Consider the following 12,657-nt stretch of genomic DNA (forward strand, 5'->3'; position numbering starts at 1 on the left):
GACCACCGACATGAACTCCTTTCACTCGGTGGTTACCTTGGCAGGTACATTGTATGATCAGAGGAGAAGTTACCGCCCGACCGAGGCTAGGAAGACTTGGAACACTAATTCGTATGGTAAGTGGCCCAGGGGAAACAGTTTTAGTTCGTCTGGGAAAAGGTGTGAAGACTGAAACTTCTGAGTTTAGGAGGATGTGGCATTCAGTAATTATAAGAAGTGCGGCAAACTACACAAGGGGAGTGTAAGAGTGGGTCCGGCACCTGTTTTCGTTGCGATAAGGTTGGGCACCCCCATTACGAGGTGTCCGACTCTGACTTTTTTCCGCTGTAAGGGTGTCCGGTCACTTGTCATCAAGCTTGTCCTACCAGTAAGGTGGGGGTATCTGGTCAGGGGACTTCCTCAAGATGGAAGATGGAAGAGAAGCCGAAGGCCAGGGCAAAGGCCTTCAACATCTCCAAGAAGGAGGCGAAGGATGATGCGGATGTCGTTTCAGGTACTTTTCCTTATTTAGCTTTCATTCCACCGTTATAATTTCTTATTACTTGAAATCGTATGTGTTGACCGTATAGCTAAGCAGTAGTATAATATCGTCCCAGGTACTTTTCTACTTGATGAATTACAGGCGTCAGTTTTATTTGATCTCGGGCGCCGAGTAGAAGTTTTGTGTCTACCGTTTTCTGTTCCTCGTTGGAATAAATCACGCCGAGCGCGTAGTCGATGTGTTTGAGGTTGAGGGTCACCGTAGGAAATCCGTGTCCTTGTCTAGGGCTATTCAGGGTTGTTCCATCGAGTTTTTCGGGTATAGATTTCCGGTGCGGTTGTATTTGATGCCGCTTGGCTGTTTCGATGTGGTGCTCGGGATGGATTGGCTCGCGAGTGTTGATGCTCAAATCATCTGTGGTCAGAAACTTGTTCGTCTGAGGGCCCCGGGATGGGACCCAAATCATCGTCTTCGGTGATCGGAATGTTGCGACGCCAATATTATATCCATGCTTAAGACGGGGAAAGTTGATGCAGCGGGGGTGCAGGGCGTATCTAGCGTATGCTATAAACGTAAATACCGAGGTGGCTACCGTCGGTGATGTTCCTATTGTTCGGGATTTCCCGGATGTATTTCCAGATGATTTGTCAGATGTTCCGACGGATCGCGAGGTCGAGTTCCAGATAGACCTTGTACCGGGCGCCAAACCCGTTGCCCGAGCTCCTTACCGCCTAGCACCGAATGAAATGAAGGAACTTATGGCTCAGTATGTGAGTAAGTGTTTGACGTGTCTACAAGTAAGGCTCGAGCATCAAAAGTCGTACGGGAAGCTTCAACCTTTAGAAATACCTGAGTGGAAGTGGGGAGCATCTTACTAGGGATTTTGTGACTAAATTGCCTCGTACTCCAAAAGGTAGTTATGACACTATGGATTTTGTGACTAAATTGCCTCGTACTCCAAAGGGTAGTTATGACACCATTTGGGTAATTGTTGATAGATTGACCAACAGCGCTCATTTCTTGCCGATCCGAGAGACTTTTAATTCCGAGCAGTTGGGCCGATGTGTTTATTCGTGAGATCGTTTCTAGGCACGGGGTGTCGGTATCTATTGTTTCGGATAGGGATACGCGTTTTACCTCCAGATTTTGGAAAAAGTTTCACGAGGAGATGGGTACCAAACTCCTCATCAGTACTGCCTATCACCCGCAGACGGAGGGTCAATCCGAGAGAACCATTCAGACTCTTGAGGATATGTTGCGGCCTGTGTAATCGATTTTGGTGGTAGTTGGGATCGTCACTTACCGTTGGTAGAGTTCTCGTATAACAGTTATCACGCCACAATTGGGATGCCACCGTTTGAGATGCTGTATGGTAGGAGGTGTAGGACTCCAATCTGCTGGGGTTCCATTTGTCGGAAACAGTTGGATAGTTTGGAGGTGGTTGAGGCTACGACTGAGAAGCTCGATAAGATTAAAGGCTTTTATGAAAGGCCGCGCAGGATCGTCAGAAATCTTATGCAGATAAAAGGCAAAGGCCTATTGTGTTTGAGGCTGGGGATCGGGTTATGTTAAAAGTTTCTCCCTGGAAGGGAATTACTCGTTTTCTTAACAGGGGGAAGCTCAGTCCGAGGTTTATTGGCCCGTTCTGTATTTTGGCCCGAGTTGGTGAAGTAGCGTATAGGCTGGAATTGCCTCGAGGAGCTCGCGGGGATTCATCCTGCTTTTCACGTGTCCCATCTGAGGAAATTCTTAGCAGATGAAGAGGCCCATGTGCCTCTCGATGATATTGAACTCGATACTTAGCTGAACTACGTTGAACAACCGATTGCTATTCTTGACCGTCAGGAGAGGCGTTTGAGGAATAAGGTGGTTAGACAGGTGAGGTGCAGTGGAGGCACCGTAGGGGTGTCCGAGGCTACTTGGGAGTCTGAAGACGAGATGACGAAACTCTATCCGTTGTTGTTCCTGTCGCATCGGGATTCGGGGACGAATCCCATAGTAAGGGGGGTGGACTTGTAACGCCCGTTAATTCCGGTTTCAGGAATTAAAGCTTGTGGAGTATGTATAATTCTCGGGATTTATCCGACGTTTCTCGGGAGCCTTTACGTCATCCCGGTACGTTAAAGAACCTAACTTTTCCTTCCATTTTGTCTTACACTTCAATCTGGAGGGACTAGAGTGTAATATATTATGTTATAACATAAACTAACCCTAGCCCCCCCCCCCTGTTGCGATCGGCAGGAAGCAAGGACCCAAGACCCATGATTTTTTCTTTTTTTCAGCCAAGTATAAGCCTTAGAACTTCAATTCAAGGTATGTACTACGATTCCCCAAGTCTTTTACACCATAATTGATCGTTATAACGCGCGTATTGATCAATTTATGGCTTGTTGTAGGCTAGCCGGGTGGCTGTCCAATTGAGCGTTTCCGTGGCTGTTTCGAGTGAGGTTTTTGCACCAAAATCCTCCTAGGAATGTGTGGTACATCATACTTAAAAACCAAATTCATTAAAGGTGTTTAGGTCGGTCAATCGATTTTAGTTCGAAAACTAGGGTTTACCGGGTGTAGAATTGGCAATTGTTGAGTTTGATGCGTTAATCGATCGAATGACCAACCGAATCAGTTTGTACAGCCCTAGGGGGGTTTAAGGGCTGTGGGAAAATTAAATTTTTGGAACTCAGGGCTGTTTAGGTTGGTGATTAGCTAATCGAGTCGGTTGTGCGCAAATTGTCGTTTAAACGTTAAAATGAGTGTTGTAAAAAGGAACCGCCACCCATATCGACTCGTGTGGCATGTTTATGATAAATGAGCAGGTTATGATGGAGATTCGGTCCATTTGGGGATGATTTGCTTGACAAATGATTTAAGAACTTATTTCGCGCGTATTCGACTCGATTGGCTTGCAAGCGGGTAAATTGTACATCATGGTTAACCCCGATCATGATAGTAGGGTGGGTTCGGTTAATTGAAAGGTTATAGGGGCTGAGGTAAAGTAATTGGGTATGGGTTGGACCTCGGGCCAAGTTGTTGGGCCTCAGGCCAAAGTGTTGGGCTTGAACGGCCCATTAGGCAAGTGTGTTCTTACGGTCTAGTTTAGTGACGCGTTGTGTACAATTTACAGGCCCTTACTTGTGAGTGTGCACTTAGGGACTTCCTAGCCCGTTGCAGGTGTTCGGTTGATTTTAGGTGAGTTCTTAAAGCCCCGTTTAACTCTTTTTAAGTTTTTGGCTTGCATACACACCTAAGCGATTTTGCTTGATGAAATGTTTTAAACGATTTTACATAGGCTTGCTAGTATTGGTAGGCCTTGGAATGTTAAAGAATGTGTGTATGTATATATATATTATAGAATGGCCAATATTTGGCGAATGTTGTAGTCGTCTCGACTACTGAATGTTGCGTATGCCTACTTTGTGTTTGCATGCGCTGAATGTTACGTGTTTGGGTTGTACGTTTGCTCAACCCTGAATGTTATTATTGAATGTTATATATATATATATTTATATATATAGGAATGTGCGTATAGATATGTTCATACGTATGGATGATTATTTATTAAATGTGATGACCTAACTGATGTATTTCCGTTTACAGTTTTAAAACCGTTGGAATGATTATTAAGACTTTTGTTACTTATTTAAAACTTGAACTCACTCAGCTTAAGCTGACTTTGTGTGCATGTTAGTGTGAGTTTCAGGTTAGGAAGAGGATGCCTTATCGCTTGGATGTGCACGAAGCTACTTGGACGGTGAAGGGCATACAGGATTTGAAGATTTTATTATTAAACATGTATTTTTGAAAATTTTTATTAAAGATAATTATGGTAGTTTTGGGCAAAATTCCCGGGTTTTGGGAACTTGTTTTATTATTTACGTTTTCCACCGAATTAATACTCTGTGATGCTTATTTTAATGAAAAGGATTGTTTTTAAGTTTAATTATTTTTACGAGTGTTTTGAATGATTACCAACTGTGGGGTTCCCGGGGTTCGGGGCCTTACAAAGAGTTGGGATTTCTTAATGAATTTCCTAATTAAAATCGTCCTAGAGTTTTGAAAATGATTTTTAGAGTGAGGCATGGCCTCGGATTGAGTTTGTGCTTTTGTGTACAATGGTATATGATAAAAAATTTAAATATACTAAGCTATGTACAAAAATTTAAACAGCTGGGGTGCATGTATAGGAACACGTATATCGACCCTAAGCATGCTACTAGGTCGTTATGTCTAACTACCTATCTTATAGCCTTCGTCTTTTATACCAATTTGTCACACCCCAACCTTTGGCAGAACATGTCGGGGCACGACAAAATTTTTATCAAAGCTCAAAAGACACTAAAGTAATTACACGTGTCAATATCTAAATTATATCATTTCAAACGTCAAGTACGCAAAGCATAAACATTGTCTCAAAAGAAATAACATTACGATTAAATATTTATAATAAAATCCAATCTTTATTCGTCATGCAACCTAAGGTCCAATCTATTCTTTATTCTCTTGCTTCATCCCATATAGCTACTTGCATCAAGTGTGAAAATAAATAGGTTGTCAACCTAACATTGAGCAAGTAATCACGATTTTGTAGATAATAATATTCAAAATGACAATTCTTTGCGATAAATATGAACTACATCAATTAATATAACAATAATATAAAAGGGTCATTTCCCTCGTCCCAAACGGGTCAAGTTACTCCGGCGACGAATAATCATACTAAATGAGGATGAGATACCAACAACTAGGGATGATTTTGGTACCGTACCGGTACCATTACCGAAAATACCGATCTCGAAAATCACCAAATCTTGGTACCGGTACCGAAATATTAGGTTCGGTACCGGGACGGTACCGGTATTGAAGGTAGAAATTCAGGAAATACAGGTACCGTACCGTACCGGTACCGTACCGAACCCGAAACTCAAAACTTTGGTACCGATTCGGTACCAACGGTACCAAATCGGTAACGATTTCGGTACCGGTACCGGTTCAGTACCGGACCAAGTACCAAATGCTCATCCCTACCAACAACCATGACTCAAAAATAAACATATAGTCAAATTCTCATGTATCAACTAATTGAGCAATTGCATATTGTTGTAATAATTACAAATCTATTTAAATTGACGCCCCAAAATGTAAAACGGTAAAAACGGGGGTGAGATTACTCACCTTATCAAGTGGATTAACGAAGATGACATGACGATAAAAGTTAAGATGGAAACGGTCAAGCTCCTCAGGATACGTCGACACAAGTTCCTAGTTGAAGTGTAAATCATTAATAAATAAGTATAATGGCGGATTAAGTTCGTGTTAAATATTATCTATTAAAAGCCGGAATTAATTTTATAATTTTACGATAGTTATTTCCATGCTTAAATTTATAATTAATTTAATGAACTTGGTATTCGGTTTGAGTTTAAATATCATTTATGTATTCATTTTACAACTTTTCATTCGGAAGACAACAAAACATAGAGATATGTTTATGTTTTATAAATAGTTGCGTATTAAATGAAAACTAAAGATGGATTATATCGGGGTTAGAAGGTTCAGTTTGATGAAAAAAAATATTCATTTAACATTATCGATATGAACTAATAATAATATAACAAGAAAAGGTTTAAAAAATAAAATACCAAAAAACCGGGCCTGATGGACTCAAACCCACTCCCAGGCCGGTTCATAAATTTAACAGAACTAGCGTTGGCCATCATGGTAGCATCTTAACTTGTTTATATCATGTAAATGGTCTAGTAGAAATGCAAACGCTTGTTCTTCCCCAATTTCAAATACAAACCCTAGATCCCAATTCCTTTAATTACTCGTTATTGATTGAAATTAGGTTAGGGTTTTGATTAAGGGGATTTAAACGACTAGAAAGCATGTAAGATTTAACAAATTAGATGATAGATTAGGGGAGAACGACGAACTAGGGCTCATGGATCAACTCGAATTCAAAACTGATCTAGACGGTTTCTTAGATTACAATTAAGTTAGTGTTTAGTGTTATGATGCTATGAGGAGGGTGTGGGATTGTTTAATTGCGTTATGGACATGTTTATACAGTGTAACAAGTTCGTATAAGACACGATGCGTAATTAATTGAATTAGCTGTCAATACGTAATGTTTTACCATGTTTGGGGTGTCGGTTAAGCGCGTTTTTTACTCACAAACGATCCGATGTGATCTTTTCATTGATTTCGGCTCAATTGATGGATTGACTATGGTAATGGTGAGGAATTGGGGTGGTGACGGGAAGGAGAAGGAGGGAAGGGTTTAAGATATTTTAGTTTTTGTACTTTGGTCCTCAATCTTAAGTGGTGGTTTCGAATTAGGTTAAACCTAAGTTTAAGGGTAAATTATGTCATAAAATGATAGTTACAAAGATCATTAACGAATGATAACACAGATTAAATGAATATGGGGTTTATTAATAACGATTCGAGTACAAGCCCGGGAGGCATAAAATGCAAACACAAATAACTTGAGAAACCCCGAAACATTACAGAAGACGTCATTAGCATCAAAGATTAGTCATCCAAAGTGGTTAGATTGTTTCAGTTTGATCATCTTTGTATCTACACTTTGATATATAATATTATGCATATTATTGGGTAAACTTTCATGGTATCATCTTGGTTTGTAATGGGTCTTAAATAAATTTTAATAATATTGGTTATAAAAAGTAAAGATTATGTTTTAAGTATCACTTGATGAGGAATGTTATATCACCTTTAAAAGAGACACCAAATACCGATCTTGATTATAAGCCAGGGAACTATCATTCTTGTGAGGCCTTGGTTAATATAATATAAATCTTAAAAGAGACACCAAGTACCGAGCTTGATGATAAGTTGGGGAACTTCCATTCCTGTGAGGCCTTAGCTGATAAAACGTAAATCCTAATATGAGTGTGGATCAAACGAATTAATAGTAGTAATTAATCATTTTTAAAATGGTAACATCGGCAATGTTGTGAAAACAAGTTGTTAAAGTTAATCCACTAAAATTGGTTGGTTACTTATCCAGTGAGTATATAACATAATCTATTTTAAATAACTCTTGGATGGTTAGTACAAAGTTCTAAATTATCCAAGAGTTATGTGGGTTAATACTTGGTAATTCTAGTTTGATCTTTTACAACTTAACTAATCTAGATTGGTATTTGAAGTATAACAAAAAAAGGTTATCTTTACTAAAATATCAAGAACAATTCATTGAGTAATTTAAGGGATTGTCTCATCTTTAAAGTAAGTTACCTCATGGATACTTAATAGAACCAACTTACTTACATAAAATGATATTTTTGTAGAGGCCATGAAGTTATGCAAATCTCTTTCTTTTAACTATCAGGGGGGAATAACATGACTTAGGAAAGGTGTTATTCCCACATTTAATTACCAAAGTAAGTTTATATCACATGTTTACCATTTAACTGTTAAACCAAGTTAAGACTTAAGAGGAGTTTAACCAAGATGGTACACTTTTATCTTTGATCATCTCTATAAAAATATAAAAATCCAAAAAATTGTCTTTTATTTATGCTTTTAAATTCCTTTGAAGTTTACTTGTTAAACCAAAATAACTATGATGTTTACTCCGTTTAAAAGAAAGACAACGATTTAGTAGTAAAAGCCAAACAAGTTTGTCGTGGATCGACATTTGGTTTTTACCCATACTATACTACATATACAATAGGTACCTTTCTTATTTGTTTGTATTCTAGTTAAGATAAAAATCATTTTTATAAATTTAAAGCTCGGCATTATGTGAAGCAAAAACGCTTTGAAAACTAACACTTTTTCTACCACTCTACACATGCATCAACCACTTATATCGTTATGAGATCAATTTTAGTCACATACCTTAGACACCTCAATTACGGCATCTCAATTATTTGACCACCATTCCTTATCTTCGAGATTTTTATAAAAAGAGTTACCAGGAGTTTCAGCTTCCTCTTTCACTACTGCATCTGCTGGATGATGAGTTTCATTTATCTTCTAACGAGTGACTCGTAGGGAAGCCGTTAAGCGATCTAAAAGATATAAATGCATATGTTTAACCAATTAATTTCATGGAATTAGTTGACTATGGTTACTCGTATAATTGCAGGTAGGAGGAGATAGAGGATGAAATTATGAGATTGTGAGCAATGACGATGAAGTAAACGAAGCTGAAACGAGAAAGATATGAAGAAAACAAGAAAGTGAGAAGAGCTCCATCATGGCCTACGATGTTGACCGTGGGCCATGGTCAAACTGGAACAACAATGGCATAACCCACCGTACCGTGGGCATGAAGCTGGACCATGGCACATAGTCTGGACCATGGACCACGGTCCGACCCGTAACTGCCGATTTCAGGCTTCTTTTTATGTCATTTTGGGATGTCTTTTCACATACTTTTCAATTGGAACTGCTTAGGGGCGATTTCTGGAGACCAAACCTTTTTCTTGGGTGATTGCAATCATTAGTTTGTGTGTTTGATTCCTATGAACAATATCATTGAAGCAATGATGATTCACCAAACCATGAGTGGCTAATTCCATTGGTGATCATCTTAGATGTAAGGTTTAATTGATTACTATGTCATTCTTTGATTTCTAGAATAATAACTTTGCAATGTTTGTTTAGTTGTTATGGTGTTTGAATAATTGTTTGTAAATTGTTGCTTGTGTTTGATCATAGTCTAAACCATACGTTCTTGGTGTCATTGGCAATCAAGATATCATGGGAGGAAGTAGGGTTGAACGCTAGTTAATTGATTTTGGGTAACAACCTTGCATTATATTAATCCAAGTACTTAGTTCCCTTTTATCACAAACAAGTAATCAAACATGAACTATGTCTATTTGGTTCTTTCTAGTAAGCATGAACATTAGTGTTAAGTTAACCTGAAATCTAGGATGATCGCTTCCTTTTAATCAGTTTATAAATCTTAAAAGTTGTTTTGCAATTTATTTTATTTTATTTTAGTTACTTCAAAAACCAATCCATCAAATCTGAATTTACTTTTTATGCAATTTTAGTTTAATTTTATTATCTGTTAAAGCTACTGGTAAACACGCATTCCACAAACTCTCTGTGTTCGACATCCACTTACTGCTATCTATTTAGTTGTAGTTGGTTTATTTTCGAGTGAGTATTCAACATCACGTCAAATTTTTGCACCGTTGTCGGGGAGTAGTGCGCAACGTGTGTTAACTTTTGTAGTTTTTGTTTGTTATTGTCAGTTTTACGCGGGTTGTGTTAGCGTTCAGGTACTTACAGGTATATGCAAACGCGAAGCTGTCAGTCTTCATCTCCGTTAGCTTTTGATCCTGAAATCGAACGGACATTCAGTCGGAATCGAGTTCTTCAATGGGAGAATAAAATTATTGGGTCTCCTAGCACATAAAGTCGAGCAAATGACACAACAATCATGGCTTCGGGTCAATCTTACCACCTATGCCACCACCTATTGATCCAGAAAGTCCTTCATCCACTGAGCCTAAACCCATTACCACTACAAGTCCCATGAGTGAACCCACCTCAAATGTGTTTTGCTTCCAACCACCATCTAACATTCCACCTTTAAGCAATTTTATGCCTATTCAAGGACAATCATCAACCTCACCACAACAATCACCGCTCCAATCTCAACAAAATCTACTTTATAATCAACCATATACATTACCTCAAGACCCACCCATAACTCATACTTCACCAGGTTCTAGGTCGGGCCCACATCCATTCGGCGGGCCATGTTATGGTGTTAAAAATGAAGTGTATGAAGAATATGAAGAGGGATTTTCAAGTGGGGTTGATAGGAATCAATTGAGGGTTCAAGGATAATTCAGTTATGTACCCGAACAACAACCACAACAAACTTTACAACAATGGGGTGGACCACAAGTCAATCAAGAACAACCACAACACCAACAACCATATCAACCACCTCAACAACAAGTTCCCCTACTAGAGAAACAATTTCAACAACAAATGCCCCAACCACAATTTCAACAATATGCACCACCAAGGCCCATGTATATGCAAATGGGCCAATCAAGAGTACCATTGGGGGTACCAAGAAGGCATGCAAGAGAGATGGTAAGGGTAATTGAAGCTTACTTTAGACCGATCATCACTAATAACCCATCTCTAGTGGTTATCCCTCAAAATCAACAAGGAAGAACATTTGAGGTTAGAACCAATGCGCTCCAAAGTTTACCAAAGTAAAAGGGTCTAGCAACGGAAGAACTTATTTTCATTAGGAGGCATATGACTCTATTTGCAAAAAGATTGGGGTCAAGGTTTTTCACCGGATGAGGTTAAGTTGGTCTTATACCAATTTTCGTTAGAAGATAAGGCAAAGAGATGGTTTTACACATTTCCGTCCGCATCAATCTATACTTGGGCCGAGATGCAACAAAGTTTTTTGGAAGAATTTTACACGGCTCAAAAGACCAATGACGCAAGACGAAGTTTGAGAACTTTCCAACAACAATCGGGTGAAATATTTCATGAAGCATTTAAGAGGTTTAATATGATGATCAAGAATTGTCCTCACCATGGTATTTCTCTTTGGGAGTTGTTGAATGCTTTTCATGAGGGGTTGAACAAGGAAGATGAGGGGGATTTGATGTCAATTACAAATGGTACATTTGGTACTAATTATGAACAAGATGATTGCGCATTCTTGGAGCAAATGTCGGTCACATCAAAAAGAAAGGCTCAAACCGCAAGAAGAGCAAGGCCGGCAATTGGAAGACCGCAAGTACATGAAGATGGAGAAGTACAAACCAGTAATCAAAGAATTAATGTTTGTACGAATTGTGATGAATTGGGTCATGCATCAGATGTGTGTACGGTGGGACAAGTACAAGTGGAGGAGGTGAATGCACTTCAAGGTCAAGGGGGAGGTGGTCGAAACTATAACATGAACTCAAACACTTACCACCCCGGGTTGGGAAATCATCAAAATTTTAGATATGGCAATCAATCAAATAAACTCAATCCTAATTTCCAAGGGACTTCTCAAACTCATTTTGTTCCTCGTCAACAATACTATAATCAAGGAAATGCTCAAAGTGGAAACAATCAAGGAAATCAAGATCAATTTCAACAAACGGGTAGTGGTCAAAGTGGTCTTCGGGTCAAAGTTCATCAAGCGGGAATGAAGTCATGGACATGTTAAAGATGATGCAATAAGACATGCAGAAAAGAAATCAACTTGATGAAGCTCGAATGCAAAAGGATGAAGTCCGTCACAAAGCCATCCAATCATTGACTACCCAAATGGGTCAACTTGCAACCGAAGTGGCGGACTTGAAGAAGAACAAAGGCCAATTGTCAAGCAACACCAAGGTAAATCCTTCTCATACTTCTCGTAATGTTCCTATTAAATCATGTTAGTGTTTTGAGAAATGGTAAAGAGTATAAAGCTGATTTATCACCGGGTTTGGTTGATGGGGAAGTTGAGGATATTACGGGTAACGAAAGTAATGATGATGAAATTGAAACCAACAAACACACTAAACGTGTCACTTTTGAAAATCAGTTGCAAGCTTCGGGTCAAGCCCCAAACTCAAATGACAAAAACAAGTAAGTTGAATCAAATGTTGTTCCATTTCCTTCGGATTTGCTTGACCCGGGTAAGAAAAATGTAATTTTAAAATATGGTCCTCAAAAGGGAGATATGTGGGAGGTGTTTAAACAGGTAAAAGTGAATTTACCTCTACTTGAGGCAGTAAAACAAGTGCCCGCATATGCAAGTTTGTAAAAGAATTATGCACTCAAAATAAGCAACAAAAAGTGCCTAAACGGGTGGATTTAACCGAGCGGGTGAGTGCGGTTTTAAAAGGAGATCTTCCTCGTAAGCTTCAAGATCTGGGAACACCCATAATTAATATTCAAGTACACCCTTAATTAATATTCAAGTGGGTGATTTTCCAATGTCTAGGGCGTTATTGGATCTTGGGGCCGGAGTGAGCATTCTCCCGGGAAGTTTATATGACCAATACGACTTTGGTTCTTTGAAACGTGTAGAGACCACAGTTGTATTGGCTGATTTGTCTCATAAACTTCCCCGAAGGATCGTGCGGGATGTAATTTTGAAACTAGAGGATCTTTACCACCCTGTGGACTTTTTGGTTTTAGATTACTCATCAAGTGACTCAAGTCAACAACAAAAT

General features: G+C 39.0%; 1 pseudogene; it reads right to left on the reverse strand.

Moving 5' to 3' along the window:
- Positions 1-10,940: 10,940 nt before the first annotated feature.
- Positions 10,941-11,041, reverse strand: LOC143556332 (small nucleolar RNA R71; annotated as a pseudogene).
- Between the last annotated feature and the right edge of the window lie 1,616 nt (positions 11,042-12,657).

The sequence above is a fragment of the Bidens hawaiensis genome, unplaced genomic scaffold, assembly GCF_021521415.1.
Source record: "Bidens hawaiensis isolate Kalapana, Puna unplaced genomic scaffold, B.hawaiensis_p1.1 tig00018530_1, whole genome shotgun sequence".
Lineage (NCBI taxonomy): Eukaryota > Viridiplantae > Streptophyta > Magnoliopsida > Asterales > Asteraceae > Bidens > Bidens hawaiensis.